At 40.5% G+C, this 26,318-nt stretch overlaps 1 long non-coding RNA gene across 2 annotated transcripts; it reads right to left on the minus strand.

The window, feature by feature from the left end:
• Positions 1-2,633: 2,633 nt before the first annotated feature.
• On the minus strand, positions 2,634-26,318 carry LOC125325828. Of its 2 annotated transcripts, XR_007203570.1 has the most exons (5): positions 26,236-26,318; positions 25,973-26,162; positions 15,374-15,444; positions 13,224-13,288; positions 2,634-3,689 (listed from the first exon to the last, which is right to left on the minus strand). It is a non-coding gene; the product is annotated as an uncharacterized LOC125325828 (long non-coding RNA). The 2 variants fall into 2 exon arrangements; XR_007203569.1 differs by having other exon boundaries at positions 25,973-26,305.

The raw sequence follows: 26,318 nt of genomic DNA on the forward strand, positions 1-26,318 counted from the left end.
AAGTTGGCTTGTAGGACTAATGATATCCTTTTGTTCAGAGTTTTATGTCCAGTCAAAACACCATTTTTGCTGTGGAGTGCATTTTGAAAAGCCAAAGGAAAATATGGCCTCCTGAACCTCTTTGTGCAAGAGGTTTCTTTTGGTGAATGGGGATGGTTACAATACAGATGTATGGAGTTATACAATACAAATCTGTCTGTGGGAGCTACAGACAAAACTCTCATTTCCTTTGCCTCAGACAAATTTCTGCCAGGGGAGGCAACTGAGAGCAAGCTGACTAATTTGGGGCAGCATCTGCTAAAGGGGAGGTACAGGCTAGTTACTTTATGTTTCTCACAGGACACAGGGCTGTTGGCATGGCTGAATTTCTGTTCGTTGACTAAACTGTCTCATGCAAGATATTGGTTTTGCACATTACCTAGGAAATATAGCAGAATTTCCATCATCATCAGTCTTTGAGAACCTTCAGACTCTCAAAGGTACGGTTCATCTTGCCTTGCGAATAGGGACAGGGACTGTTTGACTGTTTGGTCCTTTGCATTCCTAGTTTTCTGTCATTTATAGAGAATAATTATAGACCAAATGGAAATTGTATTTGTGCAGTGTTTTACATTGCACTGGATAATTAAACTATCTTCTATGTTCTTCTATACAAAATAAATATATATTTTAAACAAGCTGTAATATATAAAAGTACTATCCTTTTTACAGTATTTATCAACTATATACCCTTTTCCTTCTTTTCAGACTCATCTAGTTACTTTTAAGATCCATAAAGGAAGGATTATCTCCATTCTGTGTCTGAACAGTGCCTAATCTTTTAAAATTCCACTTCTTGTTGGCCCCTAGGCACTTCTATGAATAAAACTAGCAAAAATAGTAAATTATGATTTCTTGGTTTTAGCAACATTACATATGGAGTCCTCATTTTTGTTTTGACTTCAGATTTTAGCAGACCCTCTCCTAGGTGTTCTGGAGCATTATTATGCCTTTCAAAAGCTGTGTACACATCACAGGGCTGCTTCTCTACTTCTTTACTATTTTACTAAAAATCAAATTATGTGACGTTCAGGACTCTTTTTTAAAGCAAAATTTAGAAGCAGCAATACCTGGAATACACAGCTGAGTTAGTCCTATCAGAGAAGGGTAAAAAATCCTTTTTCTTTCTGTTGACAGACTGCTAGGGATTTTTAACAGCAGTTCTTTCCTATCTGGCTTCTTTTCATTAAAGAAAAAACCCCAAACCAAACAAAAATTAAATAAGTCTTCTATCAAAATTGGAAGCTGGTAGCAGTAGTTTCCTGGGCATAAGATTACTCAGAACAAAGGTAAATAGTAGTGGTAGCTACCTGCAACCTAGTAGTGTATTGGACTTCAACCTACTAGGGACCAAATTACTTTATAAACTCATACATGTTCTGCAGACACTGTCTATTTGTCTATTAGTCAAACACTGGAATCTGGAGGGGGGAAGGGAGAAGGAAAGAGGACATGCCATTGATATTGAAGAGTGCACAGCTGTTTCAGAAAAAAAAATTAAGACAAGAAGTAAAGAAGTATTCAGCTCTAGGCTGAATTTTTGAAGGGGGTGTACACAGAATTTGGCCAGGTCACAAGGCCATGTGATTTCTTCTAGTCTCAATCTGATTGTTGATTCAGGTTTCTGAATTTATGTCTTATCTAGATTCCTATCTGTGTCTGAAGAATGCAAGACAGGGCTCAAAGGCAGGGCAAAAGTGACTTACAGCAGGGCCAGGTACAACCATTCTACAGATGCATCCACTCTCAAATCACCAGTGCCATTGTGCAACAGCTCATGTTTACACACACTGCTACTGGTAAGGCCAGCAGTGGAGGTTGTGTGACATCTAATATGCTCGTTCCTCAAGCTGGAAATTAATTGCATTTTATTAAATGCAAAGCAGTCAATGTCAAAATCAGTTACAATTACAATACCAAACCCCAAATGCAGGTATCAGCTCTTGAAAAAATTGAAATAAATTTTTAGAAGTTTGAATCCACCCAAAGTTCACATTCCCCAATGGTGAAGGCTGACCTCTGCCACTTAGAGCAAACACAGCCCTTTGCTGTGCCCTTCACAACAGTCCCAGGAGTAAGACCAACCTTAGAAAGAAAGGGATGTCAAATCATCATAGGGAATATGGCATAAATTAGCCCTTCCAGGGTAAGAGAAGTGTTTCTGTGTTGAACCAAAAGCCAACACAGAGCTGTCAGTCCCTACTGGGGATCCATCCTCTTGCCACAGTATGCAGCTGTCTGCTCTCTTCCACTCAGAAAAGCAGAAGGGAGCATATGGTTTTGTACATTTATCTTCTGTGGCATGACCTTTTTGCCTCTTTATAAGGAAAAAGGAATGTTGAGAAAATCCTACCTTTTTAGTGCTGTATTAATCACTGAGTGCAAATTTGCAATCAACTAAACTAAATACTTGAGTTTGATTTCTATTTAACAGAAATCTTAGCCCAGCAAATAGGATTTGTGATTATCACTTACATTTCCAGGGTACTATATTAAAATAACAGCTTTAAAATATCTTTATGGAGTGCACTAGAAGCCCTCTCCTTCCATAGCAATCTATTTTTTCCATAAATAGGGGTATGAACTCAATGAAATAGATTTCATTAAAATGGATGTTTATTGATAAATATTACAGAACCAAATTACTATAGGAATAGCACACAGTAAAGCATGTATTACTTGACTATTAGTACAGTTTTGGGTAGCTAAAGTTTCCCAAACTGAAGCTTTTTAAAGCACAGTAGGTGCATTTTAATAGGTCATTAAAACATGGCATCTTGTGTCTTTCTGCAGTATATTACGGAGTGAAACAAGCTGCGTTTCACTGAGAACATATCGACTGCTTTTGACCTAAAAAGTGGATGAGAACACTGTGTTCCATACATGTCGGGAGAACCGGCAAATTGTGGCATTTGTCCCTGATGACACAGAACTTCATGGAAAGTTGTGAGTCATGCGAGGTAGGAATCTGTTGCCTAAAAGACATTTTTGACTGCAGGCAGCCTGCGTGGTGTCCAGCTGTCTCTCCAGAAGGTGCCAGACTCTTCTAGATCTTCCTTCATCTTCACTGTCATTTCTACACAGATGTCTTACATACTTTATATCATCTGATGGACTTCATATGCCTACTTGTTGGCATCTGAACAACTATCATTGCAACCTCTACCTCCCATAATAAACCAGCTAGACTAGCACATAAATACTTCAGCCATGAGCTAGGGATAGAGAGGGATTTGGATAGACAGGTGGATGGGTAAGCTGTCTCCAGACTTTCCATGGAGCTTTGCCGTTGAGGTATTCTCGTTCTTCCAAGATGGTAGGAAATAAGTAACAGAGTTGCTCTCGGTGCAGTTGAGTCAGCTGAGCCAGCTGATGCATTTCTCACCAAGAGCTTCTGCTGCTTCAAAGACTAATTCCTGCAAGGCCTTCTCCTTGAGCTCTTTGGCTCTTCTTCAGAAGGGGCTGAACTAAGGACAATTGCCAATTAACACCTCACAAAGCTTGTCAAGTATCTCAAGTGTCCTCTCTGTGGATATCTAACAATGGCAGCAGTTTCAACCCAAAACGTTGAGGTTTCCTCATCCAGTCATGATTCCGTCAGTCTTACCAGAGATCAGAATTACGCTGCTCAGAATTAAGTGCTGCAGACACTGGAAAGAAGGGAAAAACTAGTTATTAAGCCAGAACAGATTAATTTAGAAATGTTCTAAATGTGCCCATTACTCTATTGGTCTCAACACATATTTTTTTGGTTTAGTGTATAAACTTTTACATGTTTATATTTGTGTCTAGTACTTTATCAGATCTTAATGAGCATATAACAATAAATTATTCCAAACTTGTATGCTGTGATAACTTAAAAGTATGGCAAGGCTTTTGAGTTTTCTAGTGCATTAAAAAAAGATTACATTAGTGCTTCAAAAATAGAGTGAAGTAAATAAGCTCTGACAGTCTAAAGAAATGTTGGAAAGAATAGAATCTAGTTAGTAAAAGAGCATCTCTGTTTATTCAGAACAGAGTTTGATGTGCTAACTGTTAAACATTAATGTATTATCTTGATGGATTTTGTACCTACACACTTTAACATCACAGACAAAAAAGCTTTAAAAATAGCTCACTGTAATATGTGCTTCATTTATTAAAAATGTATGGGCAAAATAGATTGCATTTTTCATCGTCTTCACATTCTTGTCATTGTTCTCACAGTGAAAATCACAAATTCTGTTTTGAAGCTGAAAATGAATTGCAGTTGTCATTAAATGTGGGTGTTTACAGATGTTATTAACTGACAAAATAGTACACTGTTCTCAGCAAGAGGATGCTTCATTTATACTCTAGAGGGCTAAAGCTACCCTAAGAGGGAGAGAAGAGTACTTAGCAGCTTTAGAGACATGAAGAACATGGCGCATGGACATTATCTGTTTCTTGCCTTTTTTTATTAATAATATGCAATGGTTTTTACTGTGTTTCAAATTTTTTTTATCAAATTTCACCAATAACTTTGGCAGCCAAAACATGGTTCTGATCCGTCTGATTTTACAACAACTGTTATGAAGTCTTGGAAACTGGCAATATTCAAGGTAGATGATGAAATGAACAGCATCCAAAAGCTTCTACAGCCTGTGTCCCCCTTCTAATTCTGCTAGTGGCCTAACCCACAGACTCACAGAATCACAGTCACAAAATTTCCATCAGCTTTCATTAAATTCGGTAGGAGATTCAAACTCCATCCATTTTTCAGGATCAGGAAATTAATTTCTACCAGAAATATTATATGTAAAATATATCTTCTCTGAAAAAATCTTTCCTATTTAAGAAGTACTTTACTCCAGAATTTTTTAAACTGCTTTGCATTGATGGGAATCAGAATTAGCACTTTTTAATTATGATAGGAAACTGAAGGCAGGATTGGCCTGTAATTATCTTGCTCATTCCAAAATAATCTGAATCTTAATAACATACAATTGGCTGCTCTCTTTCAGGAATCAAAATACTGATGATTAAGACAGACATTCCAATAAAACAAGTATGTGTGTAGATTCTGGCAGGTAATAGAAGATGGGCAAAGTACAGAATGAACAATGCCTATATTTTATTTTCAAATTACGTGTTAAAGTTTTTCAAAAGGTTTCTGTTGTTTTAATAGGAAAATATAGAATGCTTCTTGTGGTCAAAACATTATCTTTTAATTCCCTAGTATGCAAATTTGTGTAGTAACATTACTTATCCTCTATACATTTCAGTAGCACCAAATAGCATTACTGTGACAAACACATGCACCGAGATGACCCTCACATTTTTTTCTAATATGTGGGGTTTTTTGTGTCTTACTCCTTTTTGAAGGACAAATACAAAGGTAAAAAGTGGTTGATGTAAACATAACCAAGTTACTAAAAAAAAAAAGGATACTGCAGCTGAGATGTATAGCTCATATCTGCACTGCTTCACACTGCAGAACCACTTTCCAGCATCATGGTGTTTTATAAATATGTGTTTGACAGCTCAGTAGCAAAGTATATTCCCACTTTGGGTGGAACATTGCAATTCTGCAGGATGTTGATTCATTGTGAGCTAGTCCAGTTGGCAAGTTAATTAATGTCAGTCAAAAAGAAGAGTTATAAATATCTCCACACACTATGCTCTTCCTTTTGCTTCTTCAGCCCTACTACATCTGATGGTGTTGACCCAGGCATGATCATTAGGTTAGCTTGAATTGTGTCTTGCTTAAGTTGATCTTTTAAACAGTTAACCCTTGCTTTAACCCGGCAGCTCCTTACTGAAAGACACCTCAAAGCACAGCCCTTTGAGGCTCAGCAGGAGCTTACAGGCAGATGGTGAGAGCCTTTATGCTGGAAAATGCTTGAAAAAAGTCACAAAACAGAATGCTTAAACTAAGATTCCACCTTAGTCACACCATATTTCTTACAGGATTCTTCAACAATATTTTCCAAACTGGGGGTCTGCTGAACATTGTCAGGAAATGGGTCTACTGGGTTTGCAAAATGCTGGAACAAAGTTGATTGCACCAGAGTATTCTTCTCAGATAAGATGGCAGCAGCACCGTGCTCGTAGGGCTGGAGAGGGAGAAGCACTGCAGTCATGTTTGTGCAGGAGCACTGCAAACATCTATTTGCATTTGACATTTTGCAGGTCCCTGGTCCTTACAAACATCTGCAGACAACAATACATCATTCTGTGCCCCTGAGGGAGTAGGTACCAGCTGACAGCTCTATGACTGCACCCCTGAGCTCAGGGCTTTGATTCAGTTTTGGTGAAAGTGACCATTCCAACATCCTGAGAACTTCCATCAACAACAGTTTCCAGTGAGCTTCTTTAGCTGGGTTCTTTCAACTGAGACTTTCCTCTCCACAAATTGTTTTCCTCCTGGTGCCTCTCTCTTGCTTTAAGGGAAGATACCAAGTGCTGCTCATGTCACCATAAAACAGCCAGAGACATCTGGGCAAGGGATGCAGGTACGTGGTGAGAAAGACTTGTGCGTGGCCAGAGCATTTCCCATCAGGTGCCTTCCTGCTCTCTGTTTACTGCTGCTAATCCTTTCCTAGCAAGCCATCTCTGCCCCCACACTGACTTTAGGAGCTCAGGTGTTTATCACAGAGCACAGTGCTTATCACAGAGCACAGCCTCCCACTCTCTGGGCCAAGTTCAGGAAAGACAGACATTTCAATGCCTCAGCTTAATTACACACATTATTTATTGGCTCCCACATCTTTCCATTGATTGTTATGTCAGAACATAATTTAACAGTAGTGGAATGAGAAGGAACAGAGGGTACCCAGGGGCTTAAGGCACTTGCATTGTTTTCCTAAAATATCCTGAATCATGCTGATATTTTCTCTTCTCTCTAAGGAATTGGAGAATATACACTAAAATCAGAACTAAACATTTTGACACACAAAGTCAGGAGAGTATTTCCATCAGCTTAATGCAGCATGATTAAACCATAGCTGGACAGCTGCTAACAGGGTAAAAAGCTGGCCATGTGTTAATACATTTTCATGACATCCAGATGTGTACATTTACAAGCCCAGGAAAGGGCAGCCTGGCTAATTTGAGTTGTAAAATATCTTTTCTAAATTGACAGAAATGTTTCTCTGTCTGCTGCTCTTTTCTGTGTGGCAGATCCAGTCACTTGCCAGGAGGACATCTAGTCCTATACTCCACTGCTTATTGAAATATTTATGTAACATAATAAGTAGGGAAGAGCTTTCTCAGTAGACAAACATAATAAGTAGGAACATACAAGTCTAAAATCCGGATTCTAGGGAAAAGCCTAGTTTTCTTCTGAAGTGATCAGCACAGAGCAGCTGAAGTCAAATTGTTAGAAATTTGAATGAATGAATGAAGAGTTTCTCTTGCTCTGGTTCTGCAACCCAGCCAGCATCTTATGGGGCATTAGATGCCTGACCCTCCCACTGGAAAAAAAATCAGATTCTTCCATGTCCTGTATTAAGATTCTTTCATTTGTACATAGACTGCTGTATCATTTTTTGGTGCCTTACAGGAAGATGAGTCATTAGGAGAAATGCACATGGAGAAGGCTTGATGCTCTGGCATGAGGAGAATAGGAATAATGAATATGGGTGAGGACATGGGAGGAGAAGGCAGAAGAGATGACTAGAGTGTTGATATTGCCTACAACTGACAGCCTCAGAAAAACTAATTAGGGCTGAGGAAGCTGAAGAATTCCATATGAGAAAATGGAGTTTGAATATTAATAGGGTCTGTTCTATTATTTTTCAATTTTAAATCCATTCTATTTGAAGGGGCTTAAAGTTTGGGAAAACACATTTCCTTATTCTTGCGACGTGATGAACAATGCAAGGATTAGAAGGTAATAGTTTTTGCAAGGGTCCAAACCCATGTGTATACTGGGGTTAGCACATAGCTAATGCACAACTGAAGTTCTACTTACATAATTCCCTCTTTAGGGGTTTCCATGAAATTTAATGGTAAACTGGGCTCTGTTTCTGAATAGGCTTGGCAATGTCACTCAGTATTTGCCATCAGACAAGGAAAAAAGCATTGTACACTGTCTTTTTCATTTGTTTTGCTATTACGCTCTTTTAAGAATGATTTGCCATTGCTGGGCTCTGTGATTCATTTGATTGTTTTCCCTCATTTCAAGATGAATCGTAGTTTTTAATCTGTTTGCTGTCATGTCTCATTTCACTGAAACACACATATTGCTCCTATTGCCATGCAAATAGGTGCCATATAAATAAAATGTATTATGATGATCATCAAAGTAAAAGAACCCATAGTCATCTGTTACAGAGTGTGCTCTTTGCCAGGCTCGGTGCTTGTGCTCACAGTCCCTCTCCCCGCTTCTGCTGGCAGAGCTCTGATGAGATGGCATTTCTGAGCTGTACCAGCTGAGAAGCATCAGGAAGACCAGAGTAAATGGAAGTAATGGGGCAGATTTACCACTGATACTTCCAGAGAATTACAACTTGCTTTCCTGAGGCACAAAACAGCAATGAGAATACAGCTGTGAGTTTTGAGCTCATCAGACCTCAGGGAATGGAGATGGCAGATTAGCATTTGGGAGAGAAGCCTCCCAGGAGCACCCGTAGCCACAGTCTGACAACTGTATTCCCCTGTCTGTCTCCTGCACTTACCTGCTGGATGCTCTCCTGCCTCAGCTACCTCCCTAAGGAGTAAAAGCAGCAAGTGCAAAGACACAAAAGCATCCCCCCATCTGCCTTTGCCCAGCTTTTCTTCAGGCAGGCAGTGCATGGAAGAGCACACATGGAAATATGGGAAGCAATTCCAGGGTAGGTACAGCTTGACAGGGCTATAGGTCCTCCCAGTCTTACTAACAACATTGCTGTAATGTAGTGAGGCTGTTTGTTTGAGTGTTTGAATTGTAAACTGAACTCCTGGAGATATAAATGTGACAGCCAGCCATCTCTTGCTTTGCTCAGGAGGATGAGAATGCCTGACATGTTCACTTCAGAATGACATCTGCTTGAAGATAAGAAACCTCAAGGAATGTATTTTGGAGTGCTGTCTGCATGGGTGTGTTGGGGAGGAGGAGGAAGAGCACTTCCTTACATTCTATTAATCAAGTTGTTCTGCTATAAACCAGAATGTATTTTGTGCTAAATTTGGCCAAAAAATTAAATGTGTTTCCTGGACGCCTGGGTGGAAAGGGCTGATCTATATCAGTTCCAGGGGCTGATCTATATTGGCTCCAAACACACAGTGATTCATTATATTCTCTGGACTGCTGAGAGAGCCTAGTTAGCCTCCACTGGTTACATCTTGCTGCTGCTGCCGCTTTCTCTGCTGGCATGTAATGTACCTACGGGCACTAGATTTCCTAATTACTTGTGTTCTTACTGGAAGCCAAGACTAGCCATATTTTATAATGGTCCTAAAGGAATAAATATATTCAGCCTGTTGAAGCTGAATGCTATCTGGATTCTTAAAGGTTTTCTTATAATTTATCCCAGCCACCAGCTGGGGTGTCGTGCAATCTGCTTTTATTGGATTTCTGATGACTACATGCAGGGTCCACGCCTGGGAGCTTGCACTTACATTACAGGGGTATCTCAGAGTGGAAAGAAAAGCCTGTCCAGCTGTAGGGCACAGGGAGAAGGAAACTGCCAGACTGCAGTAGCTCTCCATGACATGGAAATGTTTTTTTTAAGGTTTAGGACAGGACATATGGAGGACTGTAAAGCCCAGTATATATTATACTGGGCAAGGGAGCATGGAAGGTGGGACAGCTGCTTAAGAAGGCAGACTTCATGTGATACAGTCTCAGGGGAATGGTTGACTCTGAAAGAGGAATTAGGAGCAGGTGGGGCAAGAGATGGTTGAGGTATCTGGAAAAAAGCAGTGCTTGAGAATATAGAGACTACAATGTATGCATGCAGTACCCTCTAACATTGACCTATGGAGACATACTCCACACCACAGTCTCCCCTTTCCTTGCAGGACTCTAACAGCTGCTGGTGGCAGTGTCAGGCAGAGAGAAAACTATCCTGAGTCCTGGCGTAGTATCACATGTCGTGTCAGCAGCAGTGGCAACCGGTAACATGCAACGTGTTTGCAGAGTGAATGCAATGCGGAGAACTCACTTGAGCATACTGAAGGCTGACTAGAAGTGTATGGTGCAGATAAATCAGGAGACAAATGACCTCAAATACCTTTGTGGTAGTGCAAAGGGGCATGGGAAGCGGTACACTTGATGTGGGCCTGAAGAAAGCTGAGCCCAAAGGCACTGCAGTGTGGACACAACTGTATGAAGCCAATTGGCACAGTGAACTTGAGCCCCTGTGCTTGCTGCTCCAAGCAGCATGGCTGAGTCACTCCCTGCTGAGCTGCTCTCCCCACTAAGGCTGGCAGTCAGTAGTGCTGAGAGCTGGGTAAGAAACAACCCAACTCCTTCAGAATTTGGTTATGATGTCAGTACAACCTCACTTCTCCACCCTCACACCTCTGCAGCTCAAGGGTATCAAATTACCAACACTGAGATCCTCTGCTCTTTTGGTGTATTTCTGTTCTGGCAGAATCTGCTGAATCCTTGAAGAAACATCTTATGATAAGATACAGCAGGAATATTAGTGTATATTTAATAGTGACAGCTTTTATTACCTAGCTGGCAAGTCATCCAAAACCACCTCTGTATTTGTGCAGGAGGGTCAGAGAAGAAAGCTGCCAACTGACTTCCTTGACAGCTCTGTTCTTAAATAACACGCTCCTGTGTCTGCCAATATCAGCCTTGTCCCAGTTTTTACAAGTGATCCTCTTTTCAATCCAGCTTTTCATAGCCACTCTCAAGGGTTGTTATAACTCCACTGGTTAACTTGTATCAGCTCCACAGCATCTGCTGCACTTTCCACCTTCCCTATCTCCATGCTCTGCCTCCCAGTGATCAGGGGGCAGTGACTTTTTGCGGCCAATCTCTGCTGAGCAGGGAAGGGACATCCCCAGGAATGCCTGTCTTGCTGGAGTGGTGCTTGATTCATGCCAGGAGCATTCTGCAAATATACTGAATTTCATTGATTTGCCAAAGGAGAACAGTAGAAATAGTTGTGAACTTATCCTAATAACAGACCTTCCCCTCATAAGTAAAAACCAGGTCTTTTCTGTGAGAAATATCACTACTTGCTTTGATAGGACTTTTAAATATAACAAGACGACATTTGATGCAAGGTAAAATCTATCAGAGGACAAAAAAACAAGGGGTCTGGATGTATTGCTGATCTAGACAAACTGATTCTGACTCATTGCCAGCTCATGTGGAACACCATTATAAAAATTAACAATTTTAGTTGTTTTCTGGTTAAGTGAAAAGCCTGGAAGAGTTGTGCATGTTCACTGAAATGTACAATGTCGAGGGACAGATCAGCAGGCTCCCAGCTGCTGAGCACATGCAAAGCATTTATGCCGGTCTGAAGTAACACTTCCTGTCTCAGAAAAAACACCTTCCATGCTGCAGGAATTGTCTGGGGACTCACTTTCTCCGATTTGACTGTTTCTAATAAAAAGCGGTATTTTTCATTTTGGTTATCGAAGAATTGAAAGAAACATCAACAAGAAGTATTGAGATAGTCTCAGAAACAGCCCATGAGAAGGAAAGCTGACCAAGGAGGATTTATAGAAGTTGCCTGATACAGGCAACAAAATACCCCTGCAAATGTCTGTGCCACTTCAGAGCTGAGCCTCCAGAGCCAAATGCCTTGAGCTTGGTGGAACTGGATGGACTGTGAGGGCAAAGCTTGGGCTTGCTTTGGTGATTGGATTTTCCTGCCAGGAAACCAGGATGCTTCCTCCAAGCTGGAGGCAGAGGATGAGACAAAATTGCAGACAACTGTAGGTAAGCAGGGAATGTCAGGGAGTGAAAGTGCAGCAACAATAAATGTAAATGACTGTGTGGGTTGCACCTTCCAGCTACCTCAACTGCTGTGAAACATGGGATCTGTAGAAAAGATAAGGGGGTAAGGGAAACAGCCAGTTAGTCTTGGACTGAAAAATGGGGAAGAACGGCCTTCCTCTGTCACTTCACAGAAAATCCTGCCTCTTGATGAAAGTTGGTATTTAACGGTGGAAGTGCCTTCCAACATTTCCATTTTATTATCTGTATGGCTGAAGAGTCTTTCTTACCTACAAATGTGGAAGAAGAAGGAGAAAATTTATCTGGAGTTGTTGAAGTTTTATTTACCACTGAATCTTACAGACAACTTCAAAACTGCTGTGTTCCGACTTCCATGACAACTTGCTCAAGAGCTAGGATATCCATCATTAAATACATGCTCTAAAAAAAGTCCTCTGCAGAATTTCAGCTACTTTAGCTGAGCAATTCAGACTATCTATATCTCAGTAACATCTGGTATATGTATTTGTTGCTCAGCTTTGGTTTGTAAATATGTTTGCTCTTAGCAGCATTTGTTAATATAATTTTCCTTGTATGGGTGGATTATTTTTCACTGTGTAGCACAGTTAGGAATTTCTTATTTGTAACAACATATCTTAGCAGTTTTGTCAAAATACATACAATCATTAAAAGCTGATAGGTAACCAGTATTAAATTGCACTGGATATTGGTAAGCTCTAGATTTAAGTAATCCTGAGTAGAGGCTATTGATTTTACTGATCCGTGAATGTTGAGCACTTCTGAGACCTGGGTCTGTAAAGTGGTGTTGTTTTTATTACTGTCCAAACTAATAGCCTTAATGCCGAAGAATTGTTCTTTCCTCTCTTCACGTTCTTACTGTGACTCTTACACCCCCTGCCAAAAGACTGGGGCAAATGACTGCAATTTCTAGCATATCAAAATTTAAAAATAGCATGATAAGACCAGTCTGTACATAATCTATCTTTATCACATCAGAGATTGAAACTTCCTGGCAATTTGAGGAAAAGCCATTAATACTCATAGCCTTTTATTAGCCAAGCCAGATTTGTTTTAATTTTCCTTTGGCAATAGCAGTAGCTCCTTGAGACAGCACAAGCAGCTACACCTGAGCAGAATCCAAAAAGGACACCTTGCCTCCACCACAGAAATGTTAACTCTTGCATAGTAGCTCTGAGAGCACTCCCAGTGCTTTGGTGGCAGGGCAGTCCTCTGGACAGTCACACAGGCAAAACTGACTGTCACTCGCAGTACAACCCTTATTTTACTCAACATAACTTGGTGTGAAGATTCCCCTTACCTGCACCACATGCCATTGTTGAAAAGCTCCTCGTGCTTTTCAGAGGCAGATGTTCCCGGTTTATTCTGCTGGGAAAGAAGACACAGTGCAATCTCCAAATGCAGATTTTAGGGGTGCTATGAAATCAGGTATTTGTAGAGACATTGATAATATAATGAGGTAATAATTTGACTTAATTTGACTCAGATTAAACCCATTTCTAGACTAATAATTTTTGAAGTCCAAAGGGTGTCCCCCATAACATGATTTTTGTTCTGCTTCCCAAAGCTATGAGCTTGCAAAATCATTCAGGCCCTCCCTTTCTGAGTCAGTGCACCTGAACTGTTGGGTGATGGTGAGTCCCCTGACATTTTCCTTCTGAAGGTGATGGCAGAGCTACCTTTCTAGTCTTTTCCCCACCAACACCAACTATTTTTGTATTCTGTTCTCATCACAATTCTAGTGAGAATCGTGCTTTGCAGTCTAAACATAGGGGGAAATGCAGCACGTTTTTATTTTGTTCACAGTCCAACCACACATCTTAAAAACTTTGAGCATTTCATTTTGTTTGAAGCCAGCACATTAAGGTTCATTTATACTTACAAAAATATATATGTTGAAGCTGTTGTTGTTGAGAGCATCTGATTGTTATTCTTTGACAGAGCTATCACTAGAGGGTCCATTTTGAGCTCATTCATTGAAAGCTGTGGCAGCAACAGCAGCCAGCCTTAGCTCAGTTCTGCCTCCAGAGATTTGCGGAGAAGCTATTTGGAGTTTATCACACAGTTTTGCAAAACACTACAGCCTCGGCAAACTGTCATAAAGAGCCTCTCTTTCCAACTGGGCTCGTTTACAAGTAGTATTTTATTACTCTCTGCTCTGTTTTACCCTACAACTTGCAAAATCTTTCTTCACCTCTTCTACTCTGCTGATAGATTGAAAAATTTTGAAATATGACTCTGAAAAATGCTTGATATTTTTAATGCATTTATAATTCAAGAGCTATACAGCTCTACTCCAAGCAGAGCTCTTTGATGCTAAACTGTTCCTGAGCCCCCTGGACAGGACCTGCAGCAGAGAGCCTTGTCCTGATCAGAGGCACTTCCCAAAGCCACTCTGAAGGCCTGTGACTAGTTCCCACCTATGACTGTGCCATTTGATGACAATCATTCATTTCCATCTGCTGTTTTCATAAGAAAATTTTTAACTGGAGCACCAAAAGCCATTGGTGTCTGAAAAGCAATGCGCTTTCATCCTGTCAGGAGGATATCCAAGCAAAACCATGAGGCTGATTTCACTCCTGTACGTTGCTCTGTGTACATTGGCTCTGCCACAAATCTGGCTCCCAGGAGAACTCCTCTTGGAGCCGGCCCAGCGGCTCCATACTCCCCTTTCCTCAGCATAATGTCACAAGGGGTTTGAGGGTGTTCTGGGTTAGAAGCTTAAATTTGGGGCTGTATCAGACTTGTCATCTTAATTACACTAATCTACGTCAATAGAAACCTAGTTGTGCCCAACCCACCAGCTCCTGGCACTCCAAGCAGCATTGCTGAATCTCACAGTTTTATCTCAGGGCACATAAACATTTGGTGCTTTTCCCAAAGTCTCAGCTCCTTGAGTCAAGTGATTATGTGCGCACACCAGCTTGTAAAGGTGAAGAGCCAAGTTCTTGCCACCACTCTGCCCTTTCCAGAAGAGCTAAAATGTCATGGGAAGAGAAGCAACACGCCCTATTTGACAGGTAAAATGTAGTGGATGATGTGGTCTTGCAAGCCAGGTGCACACTGCAAACGCATTGCTGAGGCTCTGAGGTACATACAGCAGGAGCAAGGACACAAATGAAGGAGCTGGGTTTGTGCAGCTGCCTGACGCCCTGGGGATGCTACAATTTTAGTTCCATGTCTGATACAAGCACATCCCTCAACACTGTGTTTTCTGACTGGGAGAGGGAAGCATCTGCCACCTGAAAGTTGCTATTTTGCATGACTCCCTTCCAGCTCTTACAGTTAACTCCTGCTCTGTTTTTCTGTCTCATAATCCTCAGATGCAGTGTGTCCTCACACACTTTTCTAGTCAAGAAGGAACTGTCTTCTTCCCATACATCAGTTTCATCAGTCATATGAATTCCATGTGAGACTTAAAAACCATTGGCCTGCATGGAATTCTTGTACCTATTAAGTGGCAGTAATTCAGGTGATTTTTCTCTTCCACTTCTTGTTCATCCGTATTAGTGGGTGACAGCCTGTAACAAATGCATGCATACATGGTAGATTTCATTAGCATAAATTACATCTCCTTCATGAGGTAATTAATACCAAACATTTCTGTCATTTCATAAGATCATAATTCTGAGAACTATTTTTTTAACACATGTAAACAATGGTGATTTACAGCTTTGAAGATATGTGACTAAAACCTGCACCTTTTTTTTTTTCTCCCAAGACTTTCTGGTACTTAAAATAGTAACTCCTTTTAAAACCGTGTAATTGTGTCTCTGATGTCTATTGATATAGCACCAATTTCACAGTTGCCAGCAGTAAGTTTTCTGGGTGATCACACCAGGAGTTTCACTTCTCTTTTGATCAGAGTAACTCAATTTCCTTGTCCAGCCCAGCCTGTTCCTTCAAATTTTTGCATTCTCTTCCCAAGCAAAGTTTTATTTCCACACAGCCCGAAGAAGTTAGCAGGTAGGTCTGCTCTTTCAAATCTCTTTTCTGACACAAGAAAAAAAAAGCTGAGAATATTATATCTGATTTAGAAAATATTGCATAGCCTCTGAAATCTACCATGTCATCCAAGAACCCCATTCCTGAGGGCTGCCAGGAGTTCAGCCATAACTGCAGTTAGCACTAGTATTAACCCGAATGGTTTGTGTCCCCTCTCCTCCCCTTCCCTCTTTGCAATTTCTGCCTAATGAGAAGTGAAACTGATGCTATTGTTTGCACTTGTGAGAGGAAGGACAGCCTTCCACACACTGCTGCCTGAAGCCCTGCACATTGCTGCCTGAAGCCCCATCCATCTGGACATGTTTCTGGATGTTTTTCCTCCTACCCTTACCAGACTGGGGCAGGCAGCGATGCAGTGTGGTGGTGCACACCCTCCTGCAGTACCCCTGTGCCATGAACCCTGTGGATGCAGCTCTCTTTAGCAGGGGTGCAAAAATCCTTAGTGGAGAGGTGATGGGGACAGGAACCCCAGGTCCCTGGTGACCCCAAGCCTGTGTCACAAGCAAGGGCTGACAGGGGTCTCAGCTGGGGACTGGGGGTGCAGGTTAGCAGACACGATGCCCTCCGCCTCTTTCATGCAGAGTATTGAAGGGCTCATCATACAGCAGCTTTTGATCACTACCCCCTTTGGATGAAAGCCAGAAGCAATGACGTAGAGATGAAAGCTTCTGTATCCCAAAAGCAATCCCCTAAGCCATCCAAGTCCCTCTAAAGCTCTGACTATTTGCTAGCTGAATAGTTTTAGGTTGGTTATGTAGTACAGATAAGAGTGAAAACACTCCTGTAGAGAACAACAGCATTCTTTCTATTTTGGATGCTCTGTCTGTTTCCTTTACAAGTATTTGTTTGTTTGTTTGTGCTTGCTCTACCACTGATCTTTGAGAGATTCCTGCCCACTCTATTGTAAGGGGAATGTGGCTGGCTTAGCTTCTAAAAATGTGCTACCTCCTGTACCTCTTCTGTTAGTTCAAACAAAGAAGTCTTATTAGTATAAACTGTTCTATTCAAATTACATTTTTATGCTGCTTGAGTTTATGGACTTAAATTAGTTTTAATTCTTACACTGAAATAACAAGTAAAATAAAGCTGAAAATCATCCAGTGCTGCCAGGATCACATTTTTCAGCTGATATGCTATGTGGCTATTAAACATGCTTACATTTTTTTCCATAAATTGTCATTTCTCTTTCTCCCAAAGTCAATAGAGGAGTAGTATTATTCTTCTGCCTCTATAAAACTCATTGTGTTTCACTGTCTTTGGTGTAGGGGCTGAAGTCTGCAAAGCATTTACACATGTACAAAAAGATCCTCAGAACAACTCCCAAAAGCAGCTGATTAAAATCAGACTGATTTAAGAGGCAGAGAATATACCGATCTGCCTGATTTTAATCAGCCTGTTTCAGAAGATTGCTCTGACACTCCATGTTATTTTCAAATGCTTGATCCCTGTGCTACATGAATTTGCTATTACAGCAGGGTCACTAAAGTGCTGTCTCTGGTGAGAGCAATGGGAGTTTTGCTACTGACTTCAGTGGAATCAGGATTCACCAGTGATATAGCTGGAGGTTATCTGCTTTTGATTTGACTGCTGCAGTATTCCCCCATTTCTCATACCAAACATGGATATTTGCATGTATTTGCCATCTGTGGACATCACTGACTTTCACCAGATAACCCAATGCAAACATTAAGTTTAACAGTTTAATCATTACAAACAATATGTTTAAAATTATTCTACTAGTGAGGGCATAACATGCAAATATCTGTAACATGTCTGTTTTTTGAGCACATTAGTCTTTGTGAAAGGGTTTGATGATCTGTATAAAGGCCGTTAAAATCACTGTGCAGGATTTGAGTGAAGCAGAAGAACTCACAGATCTGGACTCTTATGCAATGATTTAAGTTTGCAGAACAAAAGGTACCCAGGAGACCTCTAGCAAAATTTCACTTTTTTTCCTAATCACAGATAGATTTAAGTAATATCACACTCCTTAGCACTCTCACCACCAGGCTACAATGTTTAAAATATGCCTCTTTCAATGCATGCCTAGAAACACGCCAATTCACTGCACGATTCACTAGAGAAAGGAACAACGCGGCTTGCTGCTAAATGTCTTTCTCTGATCTCAGTTGAATCAGACTGGTGTTGCATGCTGTGTAGCTGGTAGAACTGGTCTTATTTCCTGGTGTGATAGTTCAGGGACCTTAAAAAACAGTTCTATACTGAAAAGTGTATGAAGATGTAAATAATTTAATTTACAGTTTATATGTACAAGAATCATAAATAGAATTAAATTCATTAATAGAGTCATTTGGCTACATTCACAGCAATGTGCAAACCCACTAAGAGCCCCAAGTCAAATTCTAAATAGAAAGTTGAGGGTGGCTCTACATTTAATTTAAAAGCATTTTTTTTAACTAAAAGTCTAAGTGCATTGTGGGCGGTGTGCTTCTACTGCTGAATAATTTCAGAACGTCAGAGCCCTCAGCACTTCAAAAAAGGTGATCAGCGCCTCAAAGAACATGGACCTAACTCTAACTAGCAAGAGAGTTTTTATCATTTAATGTTAATGAAACCCAAATTTCCAGTAAATACTGAACATGCTAATGAAATTCATTTTGGTGATAGTAGACTTATGCTCTATTTATTATTTTTATTCAAACAATTGTAATTATCTAAAGAGAAATGGAGATTCATACACAAGTTATTAGTTTAAGCTGTTAAATAAAACCTTAAGAACTCTGTAAATCTCTTTGAAATTTCATTTAAGTTTACATTCCTATCAAGGAAAGTATTTTAATGAGGAAGTGAGAGTGTATGTCAAATCTGAAGTTTTAATTGAGTTTGTTGACAATACCCTAATAGCAGTAGCAGAGTGCAAGCAAGGATTTTGAAACAAAGACAATGAGTCAGCCAGCTGATGAGTGGCATCTTATATGCAATTGAATATATAATCATATAGAATATTTCTTCCTAGCTTCTGTTAACAAGAAGGTGTGTGAGAGTGTGCATATGAGTAATGTCAGCTTGACACTGAGACTCTGGAATCTGTATCCACAGCTGAACAAGTCTGGATGGTGTTGTGGTCCTGATTCAACTCTCACTAATATATTTTTATCAACAGTCGGTAGTAGACAGAGGGATTGTTTAGTTCAAGCTGCACCCATGGAGATAGCAAGAAGTTGTGGGGGAGATTCCAACTGCCTGTGCTCCAGTGCCTAAAGAGCAGTTTCTCCAGATACTCATGTTCCCAAACTCACACTCACCTGCTCTATACCCCAAGGTCAGAGGCTGCTTTTGACAACATTTGCTTTAACTGTTTATTCAGGATTTTTTTTACATCTGCCAAATCAAATGAGCACATTAGCAAGTGACCTGATCACCAGCTAGGAGGGCATGATGCCAGTGCAGTAAGGTACAAAACTTAAAGTGCTACTCAAGAGGGCACAACCAGGTATGCTCCTCTCATCACCCAGAAGAAAGAAATCTGAAAAACATGACACATAATCTCTGACTTTAGTCAGTGATACTTCTCATGTACACACAGCCAGGATCAAAATAAATTACTGGAAATACCAAACTGTTTACAAATATAAACACTACTACTTACCGGTTGACTTACAGCTCAGTCAAAGAGCAACCACAGTTTCCTTGAAATTCCAAGTCTTACGTAAAATATGAGCTGCTTCTGGCTTCAGAGTAAATATGTGCTTTTGTTATCAAGCACCTGACATTTGCAGGATAAATCCTGTGTGAATTTTAAAATAGAGAATGAAAGTGAAAATCCTTCTCATTTGATGAAAGGTAAACTGAGTAGTTCCTGGGAAGAGCACAATTTTCTGCTCCTGAAAAGAAGCGCCTGGGTATTGTCAGGGCAACTTAATTGTCCGTTTCTAGCAGATAGCAAGAAATAAACACTACCGAGCTCTGTTTGTGCCACCAATGTAGATCACAAATCTTTCCCATAGAATTGGATATTGCTGAGATAACTCAGAAACAGACTTTACTATAGGAGGAAATAAAATATCACATTGAAAACTTCCCTATCTACACAACAAGATAACTGTGAAGGAGTGAAAAATAGCAATTTCCCAATTAATTTGATAATAAAATCAAAACTGCAATGTTTACTTCAATCATTTTGTATTCCTGTCGTGAGAGATAGAAAATGTTTCTTGTTAAACAGATATATATAATATGAGAACTTCAGAGCTTCAGAGACTGTTTTGAATATCTCATAAATTTTACCTCATTGATCACTGTGGTTCAAAACCATTGCCCATTCTTGGCACAACAGAAGGAATGAGTGTCTGAAATTGCATTTCTGTGGTCTGGGGGGATAATGACCTTCAGAAGAAAAATGTTAGCAGTTTCCTCACTATATGACTCCACCAGAGTTAATCCAGCAGAGGATGTGGCCATTTTTTCTCAGAAAAAAAAGATTAATTTCTGTAGAGAAATTCCTACCGCACACAAGACACCATATTTTTAGGACATAGGGGTGCTCCACTTTGCAATAATAAAACTAGTGTCATAAATGGTATTTTTTGTACTGTGTAAGTTCCATATCCAACCAGAAGAATAAAAACTACAATGAAACAGAATCAGATTGTTTTGCTGCCATTTATCAGTAAAATTAACAATGCATTAATGCAAGACTTGTGCATTGCAAAAACTTAAGCCCTAGTGACCCGAGGTTAATATTCATGTATTTAGATTGCTGTCAATTCCCAGGATTTAAGAAAAGCCTGGGATTTAACAGAGTGGTTAGAGTAATCATAAGAGGCTGCTGTTAGAAACATTGGATTGAGCTTGAACTGTCAATCACTTTTAAAAGCAATGTACATATAAAAACAAGGTGACCGTGAAATGTCTTTTGTCATCAGTGAATGAGAGCTTCAAGAGCTTCAGGCTCTCAAAGTGGCAAAACTCTTGGAGGCTGGGTCAGAGAAGGGGCTTGGAAAGCCCTGCAGCTTCCCCAGTGCAGACTGCAGAGAAATGGCTGTATTCCTGTTTGCTTCTGTGGCAAATATTGTTTGGGTTTTTTCAGCTGGAATAGTTCTTTAGGAGTCCCTATTTTAACAGAAGAGAGCTGCAGGAGGAAAAGCTTTAATGCGGCCGTGCAGCTTCATGGGGAAGGAGGGACATTCCATTCATGTGGTACCAGATACAAAGCTTCATACAGGGAAACGTTTGTGTTCCAATTGTTGCACATATCAATATATTTAATAATGTTGACAAAACCCAAAGAAATATTAGTGTTCTGGTTTTGGCTGGGATAGAGTTAAGTTTCTTCCTAGTAGCTGGTATAGTGCCTGGAATTTAGTATGAAAATAATGTTGATGACACACTGATGGTTTCAGTTGTTGCTAAGTGGTGTTTATACTAAGTCAAGGACTTTTCAGCTTCTCATACTCTGTCACTGAGAGGAGACAAGAGGTTGGAAGGGGACACAGCTGGGAGATCCAACTCAAACTGGCCAAAGGGATATTCCATACTGTATGACAACATGCTTAGCATACAAACTGTAGGTCAGGGACCTCTGCTCAGGAACTAGCGGGGAATCAGTCCGTGGGTGGTGAGCAATAGCACTGTGCATCACTTGTTTCGTATAACCTAACTATTCTGATGTTGTTGTTGTTATTGTTGCCATCATCATAATCATCATCATCACCATCATTATTATTATAATTACTATGATGATCATCATTATCACCATTATTATCATTATTATTATTATTCTCTTTCAGTCTGTCCCATTAAATTGTCTTTATCTCCACCCAAGGGTTTCCTCACATTAACTCTTCTGAGTCTTTGCCCCATCCCACTGGGAAGGGGGAGTGAGTGAGTCGTTGTGTGATGTTTAGTTGCCAGCTTGGGTTAAACCATGACAACTAGAAAAAGTATGTGGAAGAAAAAAAAAGTAATTTCTTTTCCACAAGTACTGTACTACGAGTCTCAGTATTAAGCTGTTCCCTCTGACTTTGAGTGGGAGGGATGAAAGCCTGACATAATCTAGGGGCAATTGCAGGACCACAATTCCTCCATAGCACTGTCCCTCCATCATCTGGATAAAAAAGAAGATGCCCCAAAGTATTTCAGTGGGCCTGGGGTAATCAGTGAGGCGGGAGAGGGATAAGGAGACCAACTCTTGTCTGTAGCACTGTCCTCAGCCAACCCCAGGGATTTCCGACTGGAAATCAGAGCTACAGCTAATGCTGCTTGACACAGAATTAACTCTCCCAGGGCCTCCTCTTTGCTTCTGCAGAGCTGCCACAGAAAAAATCCCTGAGTTGGGTTGTGTGCTCCCCACAGGGTTGTACTGTGAGGAAGACTAGAAAGACAGAGGAGAATTGTGAAAGAAGAATCCCTTAAAAGATCCATCTTGCAGCCCCACAGGATACAGGCTGAGGGAGAGTCCATAGTTTAAAATTATATAAATATCATATATCTCCCATATCTCGCCCACAGGAATAACGATGGTCTGCAGCAAAAAGCACCATGAGTTCTGTATCATCTTTCATGCTGGTGTATTTGGATTGAAACTAGAAAATAAACTTTGTGTTTCACCACTTTTTCAGACTTCAAACATGTATGTAGCACTGCTTTCTGTCTCTCTTATAATTGCAAGCTGAAGCAAGTATTTTACCTGTTATCACCAATTTAGCACTGCTCAAGAGCATTACAATGATTTCCTCGTCAGTCATTTTGTCATCTTACTTTTTAGGTGCAAGTCAGTATTTCGTGGATTGGCTAATTTATCATGCACAAATCAGTACACTGGAGAATGGTAACAGGAACTTGAACATTTAGAATAATGTGAAATCACTCCAAACTCTGCACCAAGACATGAGAGTAACAACTGCAGTGTGGAGCCCCTGGGATTTCCTCAGATCACCTATGCAGCATCACAGAACTCCAGGTGACCCACAGGGTGACAGGGACCCCAACACACAGGGCATCCCAACCTCACTGGCTTCCGGGCCTGAGGGCCTCCTCCCAGGCAAGGACAGCTGGTCCATGGTGTCTGTCATCAAACAGAGTGCAAGCAGGCAAGCATTTCTCAAGGTTGGATATGGAATACAGGATTTCAGATGGCAAAAAGGAGCCCTTCTCAGAACCTGGGTTAGCCAAGAGGTGTCGAGGAACCAGAAGCAGCTGACCCCTTAGCTGGGTGTTTTCTGCCCTTTGCAGTGAGACTGATGATTTCTGCCCTGTGAACTGGCTGACAGCTGTTTACCAAGACCTCGGCACAGCACTGGATCTCCAGCTAACTGGAGCGTGTCAGCCCCAGATCAGCCCTGAGCTGCCTCAACATTAACCTTCGACCATGGAGACCCAGTTCAAACTTGCTAAAATCTGCAATCAGTAATGTGACAGCACAGATTCTTCCGCTGACGCAGAATGAAGAACTTCTGAGGGATTTGGAGCAAATAATGGGTTAAACATTGCCCTGGAAACACTCCTGGAGCTCCCTTCATACACTGCTTTTTTTCCCCTGTCCTGAAACAGAGGTTTTGCAAGCCATGCAAATGAGTGAATTCAGCATGTAATTCCAGAGTGGTATGCAGCTCTTCTCTTGCCACATACACAGACACTGTTTTTAGTGCACATCATCACATAGAGATTAATGGCAACATGGCATTTACTCTAGGGAATGCAGCCAGCTTAAACATGAAAACCCACATAGACTCCGATGGACAGACAGGCATATAAATTTTATTTATTTTGTCAGCCAAGCAAGAAAACTGTAAAAATAAGAATACAAAAATCTGCTCTGATGTTTGCTTTACTCAGGGATAAAGTGATTTAACAGAATTACCAACCATGATTTTTTCTGAATAGGGTTACACACGCTGGCTTGTCACCACCCCTGCAGCTAAGCTGCACTCGGCACAGCACCAGATGCAAGAGAGAGAAAAGAGAGAGGGACTTTCCACTGCCTCTTTATTCCTTTCTTTTGATATTCCCAAGGGATATCATCAAGACAGCGGCTCCAGGAACAGCCTCAACTGTGGTCACACCTAAGGGGGCTGTTGGACAGCAAGGGATCACTGACCTGGAGTAACATTTACATCGTGCTGCCTCCTCCTCACCCAGCAGCTCTGTGGCGGGAGCTGTCACCCAGGGTCCTGCCGGGATGGAAAGGCTCCTCAGGAGATCATTTAAATTGCTTTATGGCCCTTGCTATTACTCTGGAGTTGCAGAAGTGCTATATATATTATAAGTCTGAAGTTCTGGTCTGATATTTGTATTCCATATATATTTCATCTTTCATAGCCATTAGAAACTATCAGTGACAAACTGGCTCTCCAGATACTAAAGGTTTAGAGTGACTGGTAAAAAAAAATGAAAAGGACAAAGATTTGTGCCATAAATATGAAACATAGGGTCCAATTGAATTAGGTTATTTTTACATCTCCGATTAAAATTGGCCTTTCTCCTTAATTTTTCTGATTGTAACTTAAATCTTGCAAGGTCAGTGGTTCTCTCAGGTAGTTTTGTGTTATCTGATATGCTCTTTCCTGATTTTCTCATTGGCGTTCCTCAAAAAGACTTTCTCCTTCCTTTTTGTCTTCATTAATACAGGATTTTTTTCCTGAAGTTGTGTAATGAAAAGCAAATAAATCGCTTTTTTGAAAAGGTGCTTTTTTCAGAGATAGATTGCTTTCTGTGAGGATCATTCCTCATAGCATGGCATTATAATTCAGTTTGCTAGCCAGCTACAAAAAGAAGCACTTGTGAATAGGGATGAAAGGACATGAAAGTAGAAATCAGAAGTCTAATGCCATTCAAACATGCTCCTCTATATAACATTTTTGTGATACTTTCCCTACTCTGTTTGACTAGATGGGAGTCTCAGAGGCTTAAAAATATAGACAGAGTATACAAATACTATTGAATATCTAAATCTTAGTTGAAGTCCTTTTGAAGGAATATAAAATCCTCCATTTACGTACTTCACATGAGTCTACATGAGCATTTCAAAGAGAACAACATATACAACATACTCATTTCATGCTGTGAGGAAGGGAGGGAGGAGCCTTTGTTTTCATCACCAGATATATTTTTAATGTCTGTCCATTCAAGGCTGAATTTTAAAATATCAGATATCCAAGGGAGTCAAAGGCAAACATAAAACCCCTTACATGATTCAGGCACACCCTTGCCATGTTCCATGCAAGTATTTGTCTATCTTGGACACATTTTCTGGTTTGATGTTTTACATCAAGCCCATGTAGAGAAATAAGACTAACCAAATTATCACGCTGTGCTACATGTCTTTACACAAACACTTCCATGATTTTTCCTGAAGAACCCCAGATAATAGGAAACAATAATGAACCCTTTTATAATATAAACTTCATACTCTGTGCAAATTGCAATATTATCAGGAAGCCAAATTTCTCGTTAATATATTACGAACTTCTCAGCTATTTGCATGCAGCAAGGTTATTAGAATGATAGTATTTTAAAAATAGACTCACATAACATTTTTTAGTGTAATTAACCATGGATGAGGCCCATCTGTCATATCTAGTCTGTATGACTAATTGTTAGTGGTCTGTAATTGAAATTTAAATTTATTAAATGAACAGCAATGCCATTATAAATGCACTAATTCAATATGTGGAAGGGGGACGGCAGGATATGAAACTGGGCAGTAGCTTCTGAGCACTGTTTACGTTTATACATATTCAGATGGATGTGATCCCTTCTACAGCTGGGCCAATCCTTCTGCAAGGCACATCAGAGCTGGCCGGCAGATGCCTAAATCATCACAAACATTCTCCTCCCCATTTTTCCACACTTCAGAGGGGGTTGTGAATGGAAGATGAGCTTGGGCTTGTTGCATGTTTATATTTTATAGGACGTCCTAGAAAAAGAAGAGTTCTTTGTTATCATTATAAAATACAGTAATGTCCAAGACATGACCTGTGGTTTTATCCACACCGTGACAGTGGCCAAGGCCAGCAGAGTGTCAAAGAATACGTATGCAGACAGCAGACAGATCTGTTTTACAGACATAGGAAGAAATCTTACCCAGATTGATGGCAGAACTCCCATTAATTTCAAAAGAGTCAGAATTTCACTGCCTGGAAGCGAAATGCATTTCTGTGATGTGCTAAGCATCCTCGGCTGGCATCAGGTAAACTCACGGAGGAAGGAGGTCACTCAGCCCCTGCAATATTGAGTTCTTCATCCCTAGAAAGCAAGGCAACATCTTCCCGCTCTATAAGAAAGAGTTTTCAGAGTGACTACACAGCTAATTTTTCTTCAGTGGAATAAATAACCACTGAACATACACAGATGTCATCACCAGATGCAATTTCTCGGTTGGTGTCACTGGAGAAGCAGAGAAACCACCAGTGAGCTCTGCACTGCTCCC

The sequence above is a fragment of the Corvus hawaiiensis genome, chromosome 1 (assembly GCF_020740725.1).
Source record: "Corvus hawaiiensis isolate bCorHaw1 chromosome 1, bCorHaw1.pri.cur, whole genome shotgun sequence".
Lineage (NCBI taxonomy): Eukaryota > Metazoa > Chordata > Aves > Passeriformes > Corvidae > Corvus > Corvus hawaiiensis.